General features: G+C 40.8%; 1 non-coding gene across 1 annotated transcript; it reads left to right on the forward strand.

Moving 5' to 3' along the window:
* Positions 1-20,444: 20,444 nt before the first annotated feature.
* LOC144456464 (U6 spliceosomal RNA) lies at positions 20,445-20,548 on the forward strand. The gene has a single exon (XR_013485551.1). It is a non-coding gene; the product is annotated as a U6 spliceosomal RNA (small nuclear RNA).
* The last annotated feature ends 511 nt before the right edge of the window (positions 20,549-21,059 follow it).

Consider the following 21,059-nt stretch of genomic DNA (forward strand, 5'->3'; position numbering starts at 1 on the left):
ATATTGGCTAAAAAAAACCAGGCTAAAGAAATAGAGCATCCAGGCTGTAAGTTCCCATAGTTAAAATGAAATTTCTGCTATTGTAAAGGGAGTAATGTTTAAGTTCCCTTCCCTACTATAGTCTCTCTTAAGTTTGGCTTGTAACATTTCTTATGGGCAACAGGGTCTACACTTCATCCCTTTCCCAAGATTGGGCTGATATAAAGTCTAGTCTATTTAAATCAAACTCCATTTAATCATAGTCAGCTGTGACTTGTGCTTTCATAGCACTCTCTTCCTCCCTAAGTCTTCAGTTACTTTTTTCTTTTAAAAAAAAGTTTGATTCTTTCTTTCTCTCTCTCTCTCTCTCTCTCTCTCTCTCTCTCTCTCTCTCTCTCTCTCAGAGCATTGCTATCACTTCCCAATTGTCTCCCATTCCCAAATTCCAAGTAGGACCTTCTCTTACAACAACTCAAAGTTAAATAAAATAAAGCAACACATTGGTCATATCTGGAAATGAATTGCTCATTCTGCACATTCCATCACTTCTCCTGAGCGGCTAGAGATGGTGGCTCCTTCACTGTGTCAGCCCTCTCATATCACCATTGGTGATTTCATTGCTTTGGAGTCCTGATGTCTTTCAGTGTTGTTTTCCTTTACAACATTATTGTCACTGCACTAGCTGCCCTCCTGGTTCTCCTTCTGTGACTGTTTTTTGAGACCATTCTAGCTGTTCTGAACTTTAGGAACATTTTCCCCCCTAGAGGGATATTTGTTAAACATTTAACAACGCACTTCTGAGTATACCTCCACCAAGGTCCTCTCTTCCCAGGATAAATGCTTCTAGTTGCTTCAACTGGTCCTCACAGGGCATGATTTTGAGTTCCTTTCACCGTCATCCTGGTTGCATTCTTGTAAATGAATTCCCGCTAAGCCATATCCCTTCTAAAATGTGTGTGACCTAGAACTGGACATATTCCAGTTACAGTCTGAGCAGGGCAGTGTACAGTGGGATTGTCGCTTCTCTTATTGTAGACTTAAATAGAGTTATTTTAATACAGCCTAAGATTACATTGCCATTTTTGGCTGCTACATTAAATCGCTGACTTGGATTGAGTTTGCAGTTCACTGACCTTAGGCCCTTCTCACATACACTACTTTTTTGGAGGTCGATTTGAAGATGAGCAGCAGTACTGGGTAGTAAGTAGAGAGCTTGTCGATATCCTTCTTAAACTCTGGGATTCTTGGAGAGGCAATATGGCATAGAGGATAGACAGCCCTCCTTAGCATCAGAAAGAACCTGCATTGAAACCTCTGAAACAAACTTTGTGTGCGACACTGGGCAAATCGATCTTTCAGAGACTCAGGCCACTGGCTAAGATTCTAAGTTGTAGAACAAATACTAAATTCTCTTTACTATTGAAGCCATAGATCTGGTCCAATCCAATGGTCTTTTCTTAGTCCTCATTCTCCTTGACTTCTCTGCAGCTTTTGACATTATCGATCACTCTCTTCTCCTTCATCTACTCTTCTCTCTAGGTTTTAGGGACTCCACTCTCTCCTGGTTCTCCTAATTATCTGTCCATTACTTCTCTATCTCCTTTGCTCCTCATCCAGATCATGCTTTCTCACTATAGGGGTCACTCAAAGTTCTGTCCTGGGTTCTCTTCTCTTCTTCCTCTGTACTACTTCATTTGGTGGGGTGTATGGTGTCTTCAGGAGGACCAGCACCTCTTGTGTGAGGGCTTCCTAAGTCCTTTTCAGGGCTGCTCATCTACCTTCAGTGTTCATCCCTTACCCAACTCTCACCTGTGACTCCTAGAAGCTGTGGTATGTGCAACAGCCACACCCTGGTAAAACCATCTTGGCAGACAGACTAAACCAGGTTAAGGATAACTGATGGTCCTCAAACCCATTGGTGAGGAGGATATCTACCCCAACCATGTAAAAACCCTGGCAGAATGGGTGCATGGGAACAATTTGTTCCAATGGCCATGAAGGTGGCTATATCAGGTGCTGTGAAGTGCTTAGACCTTGGTAAGATATTGAAGACACCAAGGTCATCCACTTCATGTTTGGTCATCGCCAGTCATCTTGACTTTTTCTTGTCACTGGATTTTGATGACTCTGGAAGAGAGAGTGAGACTGTTGACTTTATGCAACTCTGTCTCACTTAAATCCAACTCATGTGCAAATCAAGACATTATCCTGTGATGTCACTAGTTTTCTTCAAAAAATGAAGGAGGAATAATAATAACTTCATGTGGTGATCTCATCAGCTTCCATGGATTTAATTACCATCTCTGTGCTGTGATTCTCATATCCGCCTATACTGCCCAAACCTTTCTGATGACCTCCAATCTCGCATCTCTAATTGCCTTTGAGACATCTCAAAGTGGATATTCAGTGGTCATCTTAAACTCAATATGCCCCAAACTTAACTCGTCATCTTTCCCTCTAACACCTTTCTCCCCTTCCCCATTACTGCAGAGGGACACACTATGGTCCCAGTCCCTCACACTCAAAACCTGAACTTCTTAGTACTTTTTACCCCCTATTCCCTGCCATATCCAATCTGTTACCAAGGCCTGTCTATTATTTTGCTTTTGCAATATCTCTTGAAAATGCCCCCTTATCTCCTCTGACACTGCCACCGCTCAGCTGCAGGTCCTCATCGTCTCATTCCTGGACTATTGTAATATCCTGCTGGTGGGTCTGTCTGCCTCACATCTCTCCCCACTCCAATCCATCCTCCATTAAGCTACCAAAGTGATTTTCTCTAGCCAGAACCAAGAAAATGTTGTATACAGTAACAGCAATACCGTTTTTAAGAACAACCATGTCACACCCCTACTCAATAAACTCCAGTGGCTCCCTATTGCCTCCTGGATCAAATACAAAAATATTTTGTTTGGCATTCCAAGCCCTTCATAAGCTAGACCCCTCCTACCTTTCTAGTCTTCTTAGACCTTACACCCCACCATGTACTCTTTGAGCCAGTGACATTGGCCTTCTGGCTGTTCCATGAATCTCAGCTCCAGGCATTTTCTCTTGCTACCACTCATGCCTGGAAAGCTTCCCTCCTCCATTCCAACTACTGACCTGCCTTGGCTTCCTTTAAGTCCTGATTAAAATCTCATCTTTTACTGGAATCTTTTCCCAACCTCTCTTAATTCTAGTGCTTTTACTTTTTAATTACTTCCTATCTACCTTGTATATAGCTTGCTTTGTATATAATTATTTGCTTTTTGTCTCCCCCCATTAGATTGTTAGCTCCCTGAGGGCAGGGACTATTTTTTTCCTTTTTTTGTATCCCCAGCACTTAGCACAGTGCCTGGCATGGAGTAGGCTCTTGATAAATGTTTGTTGGTTGATTGATTAGTTTCACTCCACCTGCCTACCTCTTCCCCTCTCGCTCCCCAATGGGGTATTGAATAACAGGCCAAGAAGTCAGGAACCTATCCATCAAACAACCTGAAGTCATTAAAGCTTTGTGATCAGTGGGTTGATGTGATCGAAAGAGAGCTTTAGTAAGATAAATTAGGCCACAGTTAATAGTAATAATAATAATAATAATAATAATAATAATAATAATAATAACCAGTATTTGTATAATATCTAGTATGTGCCAGGCACTGTGCTAAGCCCCTTGCAAATATTATCTTATTTGATCCTCACAACATTTTCTCATTTGAGTCTCACAACAACCTTGTGAGAGTTCTGGTGTTATTCCCATTCTACAGTTGAGGAAACTGTGGTTTCAGTGTCTCGCCCAAGGTCGTACAGGTAATGAAGTGTCTGAGGCAGCTGTGAACTCAGCTCTCCCAGTTCTATCCCCTGTGTCACTCTAGGACTAATAGGCAGATTTGGCATGAGGAGAGACTGGAAACAGGGAGAAGGGTTAGGAGGCCCCAGAAATAATCTAGGTGAGAGACAGCAAAAACTAGGGTAGTGGGAATGGGAATGGCAAGGAAGGGACAGATTTAAGCAGTATTACAGAAACAGAATTGGGGACAGAGGTTGAACTATGAGCCACAAATGGCTGGCAGCATGTCAGTGCCATTGATGGAACTGGGCAAGTCCAGAAAAAGGAGCCAGTTTTAAGGAAAAATCATCAGTACCCTCTCTGCTCTTTAAAGCTCAGGCTGGACCACCCCAGAGGATATCTGGGACCCTCGAGCAGAAGAGCTGGGCTTCTTGGTCTTGGGAAGCTCGCACGGTGAAAAGAGTGTTTGAACCATAAGTAAAGTACCTGGGTGCAATTTCTGGCTCTTGTTACTTACCTTGTGACCTTGGGCAAGCCACTTCACTAGAAGGACCAGAATTTAAGAATTCCTCGAAGGACCAAGCAAATTTTGGGGCTGAATGACATGCCTGGGTTTTCTAGTGTTTAACCCCTTGGCCTCAATTTCTTCATCTGTACAATGGGGTAGAGAGAAGGTTGGACTAGAATGAGCTCTAGGGTCTGTTTCCAGCTCTCCACCTATGATCTACTCTGCTCTAAGATTCTTTGTGGTGTGATGTTTAAAACACTCAAGAGACATAATTTTGGGGTGACTTAATAATTTTATTAATAATGCTAGCATGTTTAATAATAAAAAGAAGTCAGTGGGGCACCTAGGTGGCACAGTGGATAGAGCACTGGCCCTGAAGTTAGGAGGACCTGAGTTCAAATCCGGCCTCAGACCAAACACTTGACCCTTACTAGCTGTGTGACCCCGTGCAAGTCACTTAACCCCAATTGCCTAAAAATAAAAGGAAACAAAGTTCAAAAGGTTAATTATCCTTGTTGTTTTTTCTAAGAAAAAAAAAGGTCAATGGCACTCTTGAATGCCAAAGACCCCTCATGGCAGTAGGCTCATAGTTTACATGCCCTTGGAAAAGCAGGTGTTCCTGAGGGTGGCAATCAACTGTGATTAGTTAACAAGTAATGAGAAAATGAATATTATAATGAGATGTGGGCTCATTCTAATGAGGGTCTTGAGGGTACATGACTTGGATCACCCAAGTCTTGGTCAAACAGACTTAGCAATTTCCATATCATCTGTCTGACTAAAGGGAGAATCCACATTTTCCCAGACCTGTCTGAGTAAATACAATGAACAAGAATCCATCCATTAGCCTAAACTCAGAATTTCTTTTACTGTCTTTGAGAGAGATTTCCTATGCTAGTTGATTTTTGGTTGAGGAAGTAAAAAAGGGGGAAAACCTTGGTCCTCATCCAATAATTAGTTATTAATATGAAAGAAAAATAATAATTTCTCTTTGTGGAAGTCATTGACCCTGGACAGGACTGAAGCTGGGATGAGATCTTACGGTATCTCACATCTGGGACTTGGCAGTCAGGATAGAATACTGGACCTAGGGACAGGAAGACCTGAGTTCAAATCTGACCTCAAATACTTACTAGCTGTGTCACCCTAGGCAAATCACTTAACCTCTGACTGCCTCAGTTTCCTCAACTGTAAAAAGAGGATCATAATAGCACCTGCCTCCCAGGTTGTGAGGATCGAATGAAACAATAATTGTAAAATGCTTAGCACAGTACCTGGAACATAGTAGGTGCCATCTAAATGCTAGCTATCATCAGTAGTATTTTCAGGCATGTTCAGGAGCTCAGCCCCAGGTTGGCTATGGGATCGTGAACCATTTGATCCCAGCAAACTCTGGAAGACGATCCCGCAAATTCTAGAAGTATTTCCATTTACATCAGTGGATGGAAAAGCCACATCACCAAAATCATAGCTCTCTGAAGTATTGAAGGCAGCCAAGAAATATGAAATCAGAGAACCTGGGTTCAAATCCACCTCTTATCACTTATTGCCCATGTGACCACGAGCAGGTTGCTTCACCTCCCTGGGCCTGTTTCTTCATCTGTGAAGTGTGGGCCTTGGGATAGACCGCCTTCCAGTTCTGGCTCTATGAGTTCCCTCATGGATGCCCTGGTAGATAGGAGTTTTTCAGCCCTGTTCCTATTGTGACTCTGGCTGCAAAGTTTTCAGTTGCCATGACCTATTAGCATCAGAAGATTCTCCTCTACAGATTTATGACCCAGGTATTCACCCTTTCTCCCCTCTCTCTTCTCTGGTGACTCCCTCCCTTCCTCCACCATCTCCTCTGCAGCACAGATAATGCATGGTCAGCCCAAGTGTTCCAACTGTTTTAAATTCCAATTTGAGGGAAGCATGGGTATAGACTATATTAGGTAATTTACAGGTATATAGTTTCATATGCCTCAATTTGCTTGGGGAAAATTAATTAGTCTCTTCCAGAGTCTCTGGTTACTCTTACAGTCAGCATGCCCCTTCTCTAGCCTGAACCAAGAAAATGTTGTATACAGTAACAGCAATATCATTTTAAGAACAACTTTGAGTGCATAAGTCATTTTGAATGTTATAAATATCCAAATTCTTGGAGTCCCTGCCCTTTTCTAGATGGTTTATCCTTATCTACAGCCCCAGATCGACCCTTTTCTCTTCCTGGAAAAGACTAGTAAGACTAAATAGTAAGTAAGTAGATTGTAAGACGATCCCCTCATGTTAGGTGGTTAACTGGTCTCCTTGAACCCCTGAAACTTTAACATGATTAATGTCCCCGGCCCTACAGAATGCCCTAAGCAGATTTCACCTCTGTTCTGGGAGCATGGCAGTCTGCTGAGTTCCGATGAGCTCAGCCTTCAGTCCGACCTCGCACTTCCCCATTTCTCTCTAGCTCTCTCTTCTCGCCTTCTCTCTAAACCTCAGCTGAAGTCCCCTGTTTTTTCACAACTTCTTTCTCCCACAGTATCATCCCTGTAAAGCAATGAGATCTCTTTTGTTGTTCATTCATTTCAGTCGTGTCTGACTCTTCCTGACCCCATTTGGGGTTCTCTTGGCAAAGATACTGGAATGGTTTGCCATTTCCTTCTCTAGCTCATTTTGCAGGTGAGGAAACAGAGGAAAGCAGAGTTAAATGACTTGCCTGGGGTCACACAGCTAATAAGTGCCTGACGCCAGATTTGAACTCAGAAAAATGATCCTTCCTGACTCCAGTCCTGGCACTCTACCCACTGTAGCACTTAGCTGCCCTTTTGTGGCATTAAATACCCTCATTTGATTCAGACATCCTGCCCTCGAATTTCCCTTTTTGCTTAAAACAGGCAGATTTCCAGTTCCTTAATTAGGTTTTGTCAATCAGAGGTCAATCAAAGATCCTCAGTTGCTTTTAGAAGGTGCTGTGGTTTTGTTTTGTTTTGTTTTGTTTTTTTAAACCACAGGTTAGCAAGAGAGTGAAGAGGATAAGGGAACTTTACTTTATTCTGAAAGTCATATTTCTGATCCAGCAGTTCTTAACTCGTGCATGCCTTTGACAGTCTGGTAAAGCTATGGACCACTTCTCAGAATAATGTTTTTAAATGAATAAAATGAAATATATAGGAATATCTATATCTATATCTATATCTATATCTATATATATATATAGATATACACACATGTATATATATGTGTGTGTGTATATATATGTATATATATACATGTGTATATGTGTGTATATATATACATATACACACACACACACACACACATATATATATATATATACGAATATATATATATATATATACGAATATATAAAAAGGCAACCAGACATATTGAAATACAGTTATCAAAATACTTTAAAAGTTCACAGTCTCTAGGTTAAGGATGATACAAAAAAATAATAGCTAACATTTATGGAGCATCTGAAGGTTTACAAATTACCTATGTTATCTCATTTGATCTTAACAACCCTGGGAAATTGTTGCTTTTATTATTGTTATTATCCCCATTTTGTAGATGAAGAAATCAAGGCTAAGGAGACAAGCGATTTATTCAGGGGAATTCAGTGTCTGAGGAAAGACTTAAACTCAAGTCTTCCTGAGTCCGAGCCCAGCACTCTTATCTATTGCACTACCTTGCTGCCTCACTGGTCCCTGTTTTAACTTCACCTTCTCTCCCCTCCCCTATGGTTCTTCTGTATTCTGCCCTCATCAGATCTCATCTGGTGTATTATGCTCAATTATGGAAGCTACAGTTTCATAAGGACATTGATAACTGGGAGAATATTCAGAGGAAGGCAATAAGAATGGCTAAGGTCAAGGGGTATGCTGGAGCCAGCTTCAACCAGCTGCCAAGAGCTCATCGTTAAATTTTCAGGGTGAGAATTAGCATCTTGGACGTTGGCAACTGCTACAAATCATGGCTTGGTTTCTTGTCCTGTTGATTGTCTCGACTTAAGAAAGAGATGAAGAAATTGTTGATAATGCAGATTAAATTTAAAAGTGTGTCCCGTGGACAGTTTTTGGAGAGTTGGTTGTTAAACATTTACCAGCACACTCATGGCTAAGTGCCTAAACTACGTGTCTTATGAAGATCATTTGGAAGACTTGGGGTTGGTTAGATTGGAGAAGAAAAGATTCAGGGGGAATTTGATAACTGTGTTCAAATATTTGAAGGGCTGTCGTATTGAAGGAAGAGTAGGCTTGTTCTCTTTAGCCCTAAAGGGCAGAACCAAAGTAATGAGTAGAAGTAACAAAGAGGCAAATTCAGATGTGATTAAAGTTTGTAGACTATCAACAGGGCAATAAATCAGCCCTGATTTGTAGCAGTTGCTAGTTTCTAAGGTGTAAATGCTCACCCTGCAGATCCTAAGAATTAGAGGTAACTAAAAGTGGAATATGAGGTGGTGAGTTCCCCGTTCTTGGAGAGAATCCAAGCAGAGGCTGAATGATGACCACTTGCCAGGTGGGTTATAGCAGATATCCCTTTGGGTATGGATTAAACTAGATGGCCACTGAGATCCCCTCCAACTCAAATTCTGTGAGTGGGAGGCTGTGTGGTGGCATGGAGATCGCCCTGGATTTGAAGTGAGGTGACCCAAGCTCTGCTTCTCTGTGTGACCTTGGGAAGGTAATTTAACCTCTGTGGGCCTCAGTTTCCACTTCTGTAAGATGAAAGGGTTGAAATAGATGGCTCCCCAAAGTCCTTTCTAGTTCTAAGTCTGTGATCTTATGACTTCTTTTTCCAGATGTTTTTGCAAAAAGAAAAACCCAACTAAAATAACATCCCCTTTCCCACCCTTCCCCAAGTCCCTACACACACCTTATTGGAAACACATTACTATAGCAACTGAGAAAGAACATTGGAGACAACTGATCTGGTATTTCGTCATGGATGATGAACCTGTGTTAAGCACTGATCCTGGGGACTCCAAAGTCTTTTTCCCCGCCCACTTGGAGTACCTGGGATAGACAAGTCATTCTTCACTTTACTCTGTGACCAGACAAAGATGCCTAAATGTCTTAGCCAAAGTTGTCATTTCCTGCCTTCTTGCCTTTGTACAGGCTGGCCTGAATGCACAGAATGCACCTCCTCTTCAGCTCCGATTCTTAGAATCTCTAGCTTTCTTTAAGTTTCAGCTACGGTATCATCTCCTATGGGAAGAGTTTCTTTATTCTTGTACTTCATAGGGTCATAGGTTTAGCGTTGGAAGGGACCTTAGAGGACATCTGATAGTATAGTGGATAGAGTTCGGGGCCTAGAGTCAGGAAGACTTGAGTTCAAATCTGATCTCAGACACTATCCTCTACCTGCCTCAGTATCCCCAATAGCACCTACTTCCCATAGGTGTTTGGGGTGTTCGGGGAGGGCGAGTACTTCTGGTGTGAGGACTGCCAAGTCCTTTTCGGGGCTGCTTATCTACCTTTGTTGCCCAACTTTCATCCAACTCTCACCTGTGGCTCCAAGAAGCTGCAGCATACATAGTGGCCACACCCCACAGGCTAAACCAGGTTGAGGGTAACCAACAGGCCTCAAACTCTTGGTGAGTTGGGGGCATGTCTACCCCAAGCATTCTTCAGGCAGAATGAGTGGATGACAGCAATTTGTCCCGAGGGCCATGATGGCAGCTGAAGTAGGCACTGTATGCAGGTGCTGTGGTGTTTGCTAAGACATTGAAACAGCCAAGGTCATCCCCTGCATCCCAGACCATCAACAATCATCGTGACTTTTGTCCTGTCACTGGACTTCAATGGCTTTAGAAGAAAGAGTGAGGCTGACAGCTTTGTGCAGCTCTGCCTCATTTAAATCCAATTCACTTGAAAGTCGACATCACCCCATGATGTCATTGGTCTTCTTCCGAAAAAGAAGAACAAATGACAATAGCAGCAGCAGCGGCAACTTCCCAGAATTGTTGTGGTCAAATGAAGTGATGTTTGTAAAAATTACTCAGCACGCTGTCTAGCACACACTAAGCACTTTATAAATGCTTATTTCCTTCACCTTCCCCATCTGAGGTCAGTGGAAGTTAGCTGACTGGCTCAGGGTCACACAGTGAGTAAATGCAAAATTAAGAACCCAGGTCCTCTGACATAAAATTCTACACCCTTTCCAGCTGTTTGTGCCCTTTCTCTCTTCAAATTTTCATGTATGTACTTATTCATCTGTTTCCATGTTGTCTCTATGCAGTAGGATATAATCTCTTTGAGGGCAGGGAATGCTTTTTGTTTTGCCTTTGTGGCACAAGAGCCTCCCACAGTGCCTCCCACAGTGTGTTTGGTCAGGGCGGTGATTGCATCAGTATAGGTTCTCTGAAATTTTCAGTCTCAAATTGTTGCTTTGGGCAGTGAGAAGTTAAATGGCTTACTTAGGGACAGAAAGCCGGCATGAGTCAGAGCCACACTTGAACCCAAGTCTTGGCCAGCTCTCTGTCCACCACATCACCAATGACTTACAATAGGAGTTTAATGAATGCTTGATGACTTTAACTGAATTTGGCCTCACAGTCGGTCAGTGAGAAAGCAGAGGAAAATGGAAAGCTCTTAGATAAAAAAGAAAGAGGGTAAGGGCCCATATGTGCAAAAATATTTATAGCTACTTTTTCTATAAAAGCAAAGAAACTAAGTGGAAACTCAAGAGATGCCCATCAGTTGGAGAGTGGCTGAATAAATTATGGTCTATGGATATAATACAATACTTTTGTGCCATAAGAAATGACAAAAAGGAGGCAATTCAGACAAACCTGGAATGAACTGTATGAACTGATGCAGAGTGAAGTGAGCAGAATCAAGAGAACAATTTATATAATAACAGTGATGAAAAGAAAACACTTCTAAAAATTCATATTAACATTCATTAATTTTTTTAAATTTCAAAATCTCTCCCTCCAGCTCCTTCCTCAGCCATTGAGAAGGGGAGTAAGATGATATCAATTATACATGTGAAGTCATGCAAAATTTATTTCCATATTAGCCATGTGCAAAAGAAAAAAGCAAGAAAAAAAGAAAGTGGAAAAAGTATGCTTCAATCTGCACTTAGAGTTCATCAATTCTCTCTCTAGAGAAAGATAGAAGTTTTCATTGTGAGTCCTTTGGAATTGAAAGACAAACTACTTTTTAAAAACTTAAGAACTCTGATCAATGAAATGACTAACTGTGATTCTAGACAACTGGTGATGAAGCCATGCTACCCACTTCCTGACAAAGAGGGGAGAAGGGTGCAGAATGCCAAATGAATCATCTTTTTTTGGACATGCAGAAATTTGACTGTTGCAACAGATTGCTGGTGGGTCTGCCTGCCCCAAGTCTCCCCACTACAATACATCCTCCATTCAGCTACCGAAGTGATTTTCCTAAAATGCAGGCCAGATTATGTCACTTTTTCTCCCTTCCCCACCCTCTAAACTCTAGTGGATTTCTGTTGCCTGCAGGATGAAATACAAAATGCTCTGTTTGGCATTCAAAACCCTTCATAATCTAACTCCCTCCTACCTTTCCTGTTTGTAGGGACACAGGCAGCACAGACTATGCCAATTGGTGTGCAGGAGGCACCGCTTGAGCTTTTGGCCTTCAGCTTCTAGCAGGTTCGCTCTTCATCTGGGCAGCTAGAAGTTCAGGAACGGAGACAATGAAGGGTGAAATAATTATTTTATTTACTATTCTTCTCAATGAGTTGCTGATAATGGGAGCACCACCTTCTATAGCTTCCCCTAATTACTCTTCTGGCAGGGGCCGTTGAGAATGAGGCAACAACCCCTATGCAAGAGTGCAACTCCTATCTCATTCCCCCTAGCCTTAGTGGGGGCCAGTTGAGGCAAGTACATTCACAAATCCCCCCAAGCCTTGATGGGGGCTGATCAAGGCATGCATAGCATTCCAGCTAGTGAGCGCAATTGGGGGGCTAATTGAGGCAGACACACATGCATTCCCCAAATTCTCCCTTACTGACCAGTGCTCACCTGATTGATAGGGGAGCACACAAAGAAGGGAATTTGCCAGCAATAGCCTCAGAAGTTTATGTTAACTTTAGCCATATCCCGATGACTTTGCACTGCACAGATACAGCAGATGATTTACAACTCAACTCAAACGCTTACATTATCTCATCACTATATCTCACTACGCAGTCACAGTAGAAACCGTTTATAATGTGAAAACCTGAGAAATAGAGATTGTTTTGGCCGTGGGTCCGGGGAACTAGTATAGGATCCTGGGAACTATTATCTAAAATAAATAACAAAGTCCACCTTGCATACCCAGTCTTTTTACACCTTACTACCCACCACATACTCTTCAATCCAGTGATACTGGCCTCCGAGCAGTTCCACAAAACAATAACAACAACAAAAACCGAAACAAAACAAAACAAACAAAAAACCGCAGACACTTCATCTCTTAGCTCCAGGCATTTTCTTTGGCTGTCCCCCATGTCTGGAATGCTCTCCCTTCTCAACTCCACCTGCTAGCTTCCCTGGCTTCCTTTGAGCCCCAACTAAAAATCTCATTTTTACAGGAAGCCTTTCCCAGCCCCTCTTAATTCTAGTGCCATCCCTCTGCTAATTATTTCCTATTTTTCCTGTATGTAGCTTGCTTTGTATATAATTGTTTGCATATTGTCTCCCCCATTCAACTGTAAACTCATTGAGGGCAGGACTATCTTTTTTGCCTCTTTTTGTATCCTCAGCAGTTAGCACAATACCTGGCATGTAACAAGTTCTTAATAAATCTGTTTGTTTGATTGTTTGATTTGACTATGCATATTAGTTACCAGGGTTTTGTTTCTTTTTTTTTGAAAGGGTTGGGGTAGGAGATGGGAAAGAGAAAAAAATAAATGCTCGTTATCTGAAAAAAATTACACTGAGAACACTAAGTGCCTTTAGTTAGATGTGAGAATGGTGGGCAGAGGGGAGGAAGGGTCATGATCACTTGAGTCTGCTAGACATTGGTTTGTTAAAGTTGTTTTGCCACTAACATCTAATTCATTCTGTCTCCATTGATCTCCTTCTTTCCCAGGAAGGCAGTTGGACCTGTAGCTTTTACAAAATGGTGTCTGGGAACCTGATTGGTAGCTGGTGGGAAACGAGTGAGAGGATATTGGGGGGGTAGTCTTCCTAGGGATCAAGGTAATCAACTCTGCTGACAGTTGTATGGGCCCTAACCGTAACCCTGTTCCTCAGCCAGGTTTTAAAGAATAGAGGAAACCTCGAGATATAGTTGAGGTGAATAGTCCAAGGGCAAGTGAGATCAGGGTGAAGTGTGCAAGAGAAATTGCAATGGATAAAATCTTGTCCTGCCATATCTCTTTCTACTTATTTTTAATGGAGGATAGGGAAGGAAGGTTGTTTGGGAAGAGAAAATAGGAGAATGTTGACCTAGTTTTTTTTTTTTAACCTTAGTGTTATCACTGATACTATCAATGTCATCAGGAAGAAATGAGGAGGAGCAGACATTTATCTGACTAGATTCTCCCAGATCCGCCTTTTCTTGTGTCTGGTTATCCGAAGGGGAGTTTAGATGCCTGTATGGGGCTGTCTGGTACCGAGAGATTTGAAATTAAGCCTCTTTGGAACTTGCTTGTCATTGTCACCCAGGTTCTTTTTAATGATTTCTCAAGCTGGAAAGAGATGTGGGGAGGACCTGGTCCACGTTCAGATGATCTTCTTGAAAGCGTTCATTGACTTTCTTCCAGATTTAAAGAATGAAGGAATGAAAAAGCAATCTCTATTCCAATTCTCTTTCACCCTAGACCCTTCTTCCCTCATTTTTCCAGCTTCTTTCAATCATGAAAACCTTGTTATCTCCTGAAGATATTTGATCTGTGCTCATTCTCTCTATTATAGGATAAGTCTTCTCCCAAGAGCCAAGAGGAAGAGTAGGAATATTCCTTCCTCCATGCTGACACTTCCAGAAAAACCGAATCAGTCTCCCTGTCTCATGTCTCACCCTCCACACACATGTCAAGTTGGTTTTGCTGAAGTTCAGGTCCGATCATGTTAACTCCCTTCCTTAATATCTCCAGTGTCTCTCTATTGCCATTAAAACTAAAAGCTTCATTTGGTTCCATTTTAAAGTTCTTCACAACCTATCCCCAACTTGCCTTTCTAATTTTATTTTACATTATTACCCTTCTTGCTTTGCCCTCCCTTCCCTCTCTGTTGTTATTCCATCATGCCCAATTCTTTGTGACCCCATTTGGGATTTTCTTGGCAAAGACACTGGAGTGATTTGCCATTTTCTCTTCTCCAGCTCATTTTGCAGATGAGGAAACTGAGGCAAACAGGGTTAAGTGACTTGCTCAGGGTCACACAGCTAGTAAATATCTGAGGCCAGATTTGAACTCAGGAAGATGAGTCTTCCTGACTCCAGGCCCAGCCATCTATCCACTTTTCCACCTAGCTGCTTCTCTCTGATACTAACAATTTCCTAATTACTAAGTCCAATGATCTTTTCAGAGTCCTTGGTTGATTTCTCAGAGGCTTTTGTCACTGTTGACCACATTCTCCTCCTGGATACTTCACTTCTCCCTTTGCTTGTGTGATGCTACTTTGTCCTATTACTGCCCCTTCTCTGTCTTCTTTATGGAATTGCTTTTGGTTTCCTGTCCTTCATTATGAGTATCTGCCTCAGGTTCTACTCTGGGTCTTCCTCTCTTCTCTCCCTACATTCTCTCCTATTCTCATCTCAATCCACTTTTGCTCCCATGGGTAAAGTGATCATCTCTACAAAGGTGACTCCCACATCTATGTATCCATCCCAATTCTTTCTCATGAACTATAGCCCACCTTCTATGAGTGGACATCTTTACCTAGATGTTACACGAGCACCTGAAACTCAATATATCCAAAATAAATACATCCACTTGCCATAGAACAAAGAGATATCGGGGTTCAAAACCTGCCTCCAACACTTGTCAGCTGTGTGATCATGGGAAGATTCATCATCTTCAACCTTCCTTCCTTCTAAATCTACTTTCTCCTCTAAACTTCTCTCCTTCTGTTAAGGGCTCCATAATCTTCCCAGACACCTGCATTCATGACCTTGGAGTCATGCTTGGCTCTTCCTTTCCCTCTTCCAATTTGTGGTCAACTCCAATTAATTCAACTTACACCATATTTCTGGCATCTATCCCTTTCTCTCTCCTCATAATACTACAACCCTGGTCCAGGTTCTCATCATTTCTCTCTTGTACCATCACAATAGACTCGTAATTGGCCTGTCTGTCTCAAGTCCTCCTTTCCATTTCTGACTCATCTTCACACAGCTGTCAAAACATTCTTTCTAAGGCACCAGTCTGACTCTGGCATTACCCTGCTCAAAAACCTTCACTAGGGTGCCAATGTAATACTGAATGCTGCTGCTGCGAAAATGGATTTATGGATTTAGCACTATACCAGTCAAACTGCCGAGTGGTTACGTTAGAGAACTAGACAGAACAAGAACAAAATTCACTGGGAGAACCAAAATGTATAAGAAAGAACCTCAAAGGAAATAATGGGAAAAGTAAGAATGAAGGGGGCTTAGCACTTCTAGACATCAAACCACATTATTATTTATGTAAGTAGAGAGTTTTTATTATCATTATTATTAATACCCTTCCCACTATTACCATTGATCAATTCTTAAAATTAGATTGGAAAAACAAAAATACACATATATATACATATATATTATTTACATGCATATTATATATATATATATATATGTGTGTGTGTGTGTGTGTGTGTGTGTGTATCTACATAGTACAGCAAAGCAAATTCCTATGTTAGCTGTGTCTGAAGATATATGTGTCTTTCTGAATTTCGAGTTTGTCATTTCACTGTCAGGAGCCTAGTGGTGTGTTTCATCTTCATTCTTTTGGATTTGTAGTGGATCATTGGTCGATCAGTTCCAGAGGCTTTCAAAGTTTGTTTTCTCCAAAACATTGCTGTAATGTTCTTATAAATTGTTTTCCTAGGTCTGCTCACTTCATTCTTGCAACACTTCATGAGTTCTTCCCAGTTTCCTCTGAAATTGTCCATTTCATCATTTCTTATGGAACAATAATATTCTGTTACATTTGTATACCATGATTTGTTTAGCCATTCTCCAACAGGAAGACTCAAACCATATTATAAAGCTATAATCATCAAAACTATTTGATATTGTTTAAAAATCAGTAAAGTCAGGGTGGTATAATGAATAAGGAACCAGCCTTAGAGTCAGGAAGACCTGCTTGGACACATAGTGGCAGGGTGACCCTGGACAAATGGCTTAGTCTTTCAGTGTTCAAGACACCTCTCTTAAGACTATAAGGTGCTGACCTTCACTGGCAGGGAGAGTTTCTTTAAAAAAAATTTTTTTTTCGGTTACATGAAAAAACAAATTTTAAAATTAATTTAAAAAATTTTAATTTCCTCCCTCCCTTTTCATTGAGAAGGCAAGTACTTTGATATAGATTACATGTGTGCAGTCATACAAAGCATATTTTGTATTAGCCATGTTGTGAAAGAAATACAGACCAACCCCTCCTACACTCACACACACACATACACACACACACACACACACACACACACACACACACAAATAAAGTTTAAAAAAGTGTGCTTTGATCTGCATTCAGACTCCATCAGTTCTTCTTCTGGAAATTGACAGCATTTTTCATCATGAGTCTTTTGGAATTATCTTGGATCATCGTATTGCTGAGAATAGCTAAGGCATTCACAGTTGATTACCATACAATATTGCTATCATTGTGTACAATTTTCTCCTGGATCTGCTCATTTTACTTTACATCAGTTCTTTCCAGGTTTTTCTGAAACCATTCTATTCATCATTTCTTATACCACAATGGTATTGCATCACAGTCATATACCACAACTTGTTCAGCCATTCCCCAATTAATGGGCATCCCCTCAATTTCCAAATCTTTGCAACCACAAAAAGAGCTGCTATGAATATTTTTGTGCATATAGGTCCTTTTCCCTTTTTCTTTTATATCTTTGGGGGTACCAACCTAGTAATAGTATTGTTGGATCAAAGGGTATGTAGTTTTATAGCTCTTTGGAAATAGTTCCAAATCTCTTTCCAGAAAGGGTTGGATCAGTTCACTACTGGCAGGGAGAGTTAAAATAATAATAGCTAGCATTTTTACAGTGCTTTAAAGTTTGCCAAGGGTTTTACAAATATTATCTCATTTGAACTTCATAACAACCCAGGGAGATAGGTGATATTATTATTCCTATTTTTTACAGATGAGGAAACTGAGGCAGATAGAGGTTAACTGACTCACTTGGAGCCACACATCTAGAGCTCAGGTCTTTTTGACTCAAGATCCAGTGTGCTATCCAGAGGGACAACTAGCTGCTTCTGTAATCACCAGTCCATACTCTATCTTCCCTAAAAATTAGGAGAGTCAATCACTGGAATAGCTCATAAACATGAAAGCACTTTATAAATTGTTATGTTCTCAACATATTTTGGCCCTGGACAGGTTGGATGTGTAATTCTCCAGCCTGGCCTTCTAAAGTAGAGATATTCAGGGGAAGAATGAAGACAGAGACAGCTTTGACAGTCCTTTGATGGTCCTTGTCTTAAAATGCCAACAAATTCCATATAAAGCTTTTTTGTTGTTGTTGTTATAATCAAACCATGTTCCTCATGCACACAGCAATGAACTCAGCACATTTCTCTCAATTTAAGTCTAATTAATGGGATGTTATCCTTGTTCTCCCCTAGTGATGGTATAATTGAGGTCTATTAAGTTTCTGTGGGTTTTTCCTGCCTCTCCCAAGAAAGCATTCTGTGTGTCCAACCCTTCCGTTGCCAGATGGATGATCTCTGGAGGGGAGGGAAGCTTTAATCTCTCCTGGCTAGGTGCCAGTAAGGCTGGCCATAGATTTAAAGAAGAAGGAAGATGAGGTTGAGGATCCTACTGGGGCAGAGAGGATGAGAAGAATACTGATAAGGATAGGGTAGGGATGGGAGAGATAAGGATGGTGAGAAAGGAATGAGATTGAATAGGAATAGGGGGCTGAGAAAGGAGAAAGGAATTTGGAAATGGAGTTGACTATAAGGATAAGAAGGGGAATAGAGTATGGGACAGGGATAAAGGTTGAAGATGAGACTTGGAATTCTTTTTCGTTCTATTGTTTCTTTCTTTTGGGGATGGAAGACTCACCTTATTGGGGTGAGGTGAAAGCATTGGGCCAATGCTACCCCTAGTGAGGAAGCCATATACAAAATGAGTGTTCATCCTTCCTCTTCTCCTTGGAGAGGTGGTACACTATGGATGCAAAATTGCATATACTGTCAAACATGGATGCTATGTTAATTGAGTTTGCTTAAACTGTCTTTCTTTGTTATCTGAGAAAGAAACCCACTGGTTATTGGGTGGGGGGTAGGAGGCTGGTGCGACATATTCAGAAAATTCTAGGATATAAAAATAAAATGCCTCAATAAATCTTTTAAAGTAGTTAACAAAACTAATAAAAAAAAAAAGAAATAAGGGTGTGAGGCCTTTTCTGGAGTCTTCAGCAAGAAAGCCAAGTAGCTATTGCAGCTGCTGGTTCCACCAAGCTTCTCCCCTCTCCTCATCACCTACTGCCTCAGGGAGAGGCTCTTTTCAGAGCAACTTCTCTACATGTCTAACCCTGCTCCTCCGAGGTCCTTCTGTCCTTAGCCCATGAATGTTATTGGGCTGCATCCTTGACAATGGGTGTGGAGTCAAAAACAAGGATTGGGGGGTTTAGTACAGCTATTCCCTGGACCACATCAGTTTTTCTTAGTCTATGGGAGCTCTCCACGTCTTTCATAGGGAGGCACACTGACTCTGGAGTCAGTAGAGACCTGGATTCAAATCCTGCCTTTGCCTATTATTGGCCGTGTGACCTAGGACAAAACCATTGAACTTCTAGAGGGGCTACTGAGAAGGATATTCTCCACCTTCTTTAGAAGTTACTAATTAGCTGTCTGACCTTGAGTAAGATACTTCCCATTGCTGGGCCTCAGTTTCCTCATCTGTAAAATGAGGGGCTTGGACTATATGGCTTCTAAGGTACCTTAAACTGACATCCTTTGATTCTAAAATTGTGATATAGGTCCTTCTTGTACTTTCTTTATGCTCCTGGCTCACTGCATCCTAGCCCTTGGGACAGGGAGTTATTTGCCTTTTTTTTTTTTGTATTTCTTTGTGTTTAGCATAGTGCTGGGCACGTGGTAGGCACATTACAAATGTTTATTGACTGATTTTCTGTCTTCCCAGCTTCTTGTCCCCAAGTGAATTGGATGTTGGGAGGTTGAAATCAATTTCAACTATACCAGCCCCATATTTAGTTTATGGTTGTGTCTGTATTTGCCATAATTATTGCACAGCCCCTACTGTAGTACCTTGCTGCCTCTAGGAAATAGGATACAGAAAATATGAGTATAAAGGCATCTTAATGAAGGACTGAGAATAATATACAGAAGTAAACAAACACAGTGTTTGATAGACCCAAAGACCTCAAGCACTGAGGTAAGATCATTATTTGACAAAAATTGCTGGAAAACCCCCCCCCACAAAACACTTTATTAGATATTTGGTTTAGACCAACGTCTTACAACAGATACCAAAATGAGATCCAGACAGATGCAGGACAGACATAAAAGGTGGCATCAAAGACAAGTTAGAAGAAAAGGTAAGGAAATATCTTTCATAACTATGGGTTGAGGGAGAGTTCATGATAGAGCAGCTCACAGAGAATAAAATAGACAATTTTGATTAAACAAAATATTTTAAAAATTTGCACAAAGAAAACTAAGTTAAAATGAGAAGATAAACAGGTAAGTGGGAAAAAACTTTACAAAAAGTTTCTCTGACTAGGTTTCATATCCACAGTATGTAAAGAACTGGTTCAAATATGTAAGAACAGGATCCATTCCCCAGTTGACAAATGGTCAAAGAATATGAAGACGCAGTTGTCAGAGGAAGAAATCCAAACCATGAACAACCATATAAAGAAAAGTTTCAAATCATTAACAAGAAAAACACAAATGAAAACAACCTTACATTCATCAGATTGGCAAACATGAAATAAAAAGGCAAATGAAAATTGTTGGAGGAATTAAGTGAAAGCAGGAACGCTAATGTACTTTTGGTGGAGTTATGATTTGGTCCAGATATTCTGGAATGCTATTTAGAATTATGTTTCCCATGCTCATTTTGAAAGTACGTGTACTAAAACTGGAATGATACAGAGATTAGCATGGCCTCTGTGTAAGGATGACATGTAAATTCATGAAGTGCTCCAAATTTTTAAAAAGGCAAGGGTAGAATCATGATCTCACAGAAAGCAAAAGCAAAAATTTGCCTAATTAAAAGAGATAAGCAGAGAAAGTACATCTTGCTAAAAGGTACCATAGACAATGAAGTAATATCAGTACTAAACATAGATGCACCAAATGGCATAGCATATAAATTCTTAAAAGAAAAGTTAAGTAAATCACAGGAGAAAATAGGCAGTAATTATGCTGTGGGGGACCTCAACTTCCCCTCTCAGAGCTAGATAAATATAACCACAAGATAAATAAGAATGAGATGAATAGAATTTTAGAAAAGTTAAATATGATGGACTTCTGGAGAAAATTAAATGGGAATAGAAAGGAGTATACCTTTTTTCTCGGCTGTACATGTCACCTTCACAAATACTATGTATTAGGGCATAAAAACCTCAAAACAAATGCAGAAAATCACAAATATTAAATGCACCCTTTTCAGACCATAATGCAGTAAAAATCACATTCAATTCATTCAACTGGGCTATGGAAG

The sequence above is a fragment of the Phascolarctos cinereus genome, unplaced genomic scaffold (genome assembly GCF_003287225.1).
Source record: "Phascolarctos cinereus isolate Bilbo 61053 unplaced genomic scaffold, phaCin_HiC Scaffold_3;HRSCAF=262, whole genome shotgun sequence".
Lineage (NCBI taxonomy): Eukaryota > Metazoa > Chordata > Mammalia > Diprotodontia > Phascolarctidae > Phascolarctos > Phascolarctos cinereus.